The sequence below is a fragment of the Sus scrofa genome, chromosome 7 (assembly GCF_000003025.6).
Source record: "Sus scrofa isolate TJ Tabasco breed Duroc chromosome 7, Sscrofa11.1, whole genome shotgun sequence".
Lineage (NCBI taxonomy): Eukaryota > Metazoa > Chordata > Mammalia > Artiodactyla > Suidae > Sus > Sus scrofa.
Window position 1 is genome coordinate 100,123,821 of NC_010449.5, and position 3,417 is coordinate 100,127,237.

A 3,417-nucleotide genomic window follows, 5' to 3' on the forward strand; every position below is an offset into this window, starting at 1 on the left:
TAGGTATTATCCATTTCATCGGCAATCAAACCTTTCCCCCCGCCCCCCCTGTGGAGGTCACATCTTTGCTACCACTGATGCCGAAGCACCTGTAAAATTAGCTGTGTTCCAGTCTTCCAAAAATTGCCTTTTCGCTTTGTTTTTGTGCCCTGGTCTAGGAACCTGCGCTTCAACAACGGAGCTAAATGAATTCAGGGGGAGATACCCCTCCCCCAAGCCGCACTCTAAAAATTTTGGCTGAATGTCTAAAGAAGCTATGAGCACCCGGAGGCCTTTAAGGAAAACAGTCCACTGGCTGCACACAGCTGCAGCTGGGGGCAGGGAGGGGGAGGTGCTGGAGAGACCAAACAGGTGAGTGGTTTTTCCGGGTTTGATTTAAAAAAAAAAAAAAAAAGGTGGGCTCAACATTTAATAGTATTGATATCTCTTTGTAAAACAGCCGCAGTTTTCAAAGTTCCTTCTCATGTGCTGTGATTTCATTCCATAGTGCTCCAGAAGGCTGAGCAAGGCCCCCATCACTTCTCATCATTATTGTTGATTGCAGACCAGATGTGTTGGTCATAGGGCTAGTTGGGGCATTTCAATTGATTTTTCTAAGTATTGGGTCTGCTTTCCCCCCACCATGAAAATTGAGACAATCCTGGACAAGGCTGGAGTGGGGGCAGACAATATAATGGAATTTCAGGTTCCGGAGCCTGGCACACTAGGTTGGAATTTCCTCTCTATCACTTACTGGCTTTGTGACCTTGAGTTAGTTACTTACCCTAAGATAATAACATCTGTTTTCCATCTGTAAAATGGGATCAGAGCTCCCAGCTTATTAGAACTGTTTTAAGATTTCATTTTGTTTCTTGTCCTGATGGGAGGCAACTCACTGAGACTTGTTGGAAGCCAGATACTGTTAGGTGGTTTAGTTGCATCATCATTACATTCTCAGTATTATCTGCAAGGTAGATTCTATTATTAACTCTGTTTTACAAGTTCCGAAAGTAGAGAGGTTAAATAAGTTGCCCAAGGTCACACAGCCATTAGAGACAGAACTGGGATCCGAATCCAGAAAAATCTGCTTTGAAAGGTGGCTTTGACAAGCTTAGGTTCTCAGAGATGGTTTGGGAGTGCTCAAAATGTCCATCATGCCCCCCCCCCATTTGTTGCATACAATCTCATGTAAAGTTCTGTGCAAATACATCTTCATAATTAACCCCCCCCATCCTCCCCTTCCAAATAGATTGTGCCACTGAATTCTTCCACATACAGAAGTGGTGGATCTGCCACTGCCCAGACTGTAGCACAGAGTCAGGTTCACAGGAAGTCATCAGAAAGGGTTGGTTATTATTAGTATTGATATTAATATTGGTACTATGACAGATTAACATGTGGAAGTACTTTGTAAATTGCACAGAATGTAGGGATCCCAGCTCTTGTCACTGCTATTACTACTAATTATAATAAAGTTCAGTTGAAGCAACAAGGAGTATTTATTTTTATTTTGCTACTTGACCTTCAGAACCTGTTCCCCCAGTCCAGCCCTTCTCAGCACCCCAATCTCCCACTCATTCTGGGGCCCTACGTGCAAAAGAAGGGGAGCTTTTAAGAATAGGGAGAAAGGGGGATGGAAGAATCCAAGGGAGCCCCTCTTTCATCTGAAAGCAGCCAGATTTCTGTTTTTGCAAAACAGTGAGCTCACTGTGCACTCCCCAACAATAATAAACTTTCCCCGGCTGGCTGGCTCCCGGCAGTGATTCTTCTGTAAGAGCTGCTGGGAGCATTGCCTCACCCTCCCAGACTTCATCTCTCCCCACAGCACAGCCACCCTGGAGTGAGTCAAAAACACAGGGCTAGGAACTGGAGTGACATCCCCACCAGCCCCAGGCTCGAGGCTCCTTACCTTTGACTTGACTGGTTAACCTGTTTCTTTACACTTATATTTATTCAGCCTTTCCCTTTATTAAACCCCCAATACTGAAGAATAGCAACTTAGCCCCAACCCTCTAGCCAGGCTGCTAGAGAAAGCAAGTCGGATTCTGTGTCATAGTGTTATGTTTGGTATGCACACACATATGTCTCCATCTCCTTGTCTGTCTCTGTCTTCGCTGTTACTAAAGGAGATACACACACACACACACACACACACACACACACATGCCGGGTGTCTTCAGACACCCGGAGTTAGAAATAAACATGCATTTAAACAAACTTCCATTACAGTCTCATAATCCTTTAATTTAAAAGGCATAGCTCTCTTGATACCCTTCCCCCTCAAAGCATCACCGTCATTTATGGCGATAAATTTCCTCTTAATTGCTTGTCAAAGATGGCCCTGTTAGGGGATGTGTCAGGGATTGTGAGAGGCAAGAACACCAATATTTTGGAGATAAATTTCCCTTGAAGGAGCATCCCATGTGACAGTACTGGGTCCACAATGGAAAGTAACTGAGCAAGGTGTGGGGAGGCCCGGCAAGCTTAAACCTAAGACACTAGGTGAGAAGCCGACAGATCAGACAGAACGCTCCCTGTGGGGTCTGGGAGACTGGCAGAGCTAGAGGTCAATCTGGCACAGGGCGAAATGCCCGCAGTCTTCCCAAAGTTCCTTCCAACAGCTGCTGTTCCCCCCCCCCGCCGGCCCCCAGAATTGCCATCTGAGCTGGCATCCTCAGAGGACCCAGCTTTAAACTGGAGCAAAAGGTCAGCCCTCCACTGGGCCTTTCCGGAGGCCACAGCCCAGCGTTAGGAGGGAGGAGGTCGCCGCGGGCCCACGCACTTCGAAACTCCCTGCACTCCGCCTCATGTCCTCCCCCCCAACCCCGACCCCTTCAGGTTTGTGGTAGAGATGGGGCGGGCGGGGGACTCTGGCCTGGCATCCTGCAGCCAGCTGGCTCAGCCTTCGAGGAGGCCCGGGCTGAACCTCGCGTCACCCCACTGCAACGCGCGGTCCAAGCTCTCGGGCAAGAGAAAGGCCTTTTTTGGTAACACTCAAGCCAGCAGTAAGCAGGACCCGGTTCTTTGGCCCGCTTGAGCCGTCTCGAAGTAGATGAAAACAAACGTCTGGGCTGGGCCCTCTGGCTTCTCCTGGGAGGCTCCCCGGGGGGCTGTAGGGTTGGAGGAACCGAGTCAGCTCTGTGATTTACACATTTACTCCCGGGCCGGTTCCGTGGCGGAAGTATCTGCCTTTACCTAAAGGATTAATTCTGGTATTAAAAAAAATTTTTTTAAAGTATTAACTTAGGCCAGGACATAGGGTTACGCAAGAGCCACTCGATCGTGAAATCCTAGGAACAGTGTGATTCGCTAAGAACCCCCGGGGAGGGGAGGCTGCGCCGCCCGCCAGGACCTGCCCAGCCCGGGGCGCGCGGGAAGCCGGGCGCTCCGTGCAAAATTGGGTGGAAGGGAAAGGAGGCCGTAGCACAGCCTCCTGGC

General features: G+C 49.0%; 1 non-coding gene across 1 annotated transcript; it reads right to left on the reverse strand.

Moving 5' to 3' along the window:
* Positions 2,879–2,959, reverse strand: MIR9860 (microRNA 9860). The gene has a single exon (NR_128556.1). It is a non-coding gene; the product is annotated as a microRNA 9860 (primary transcript).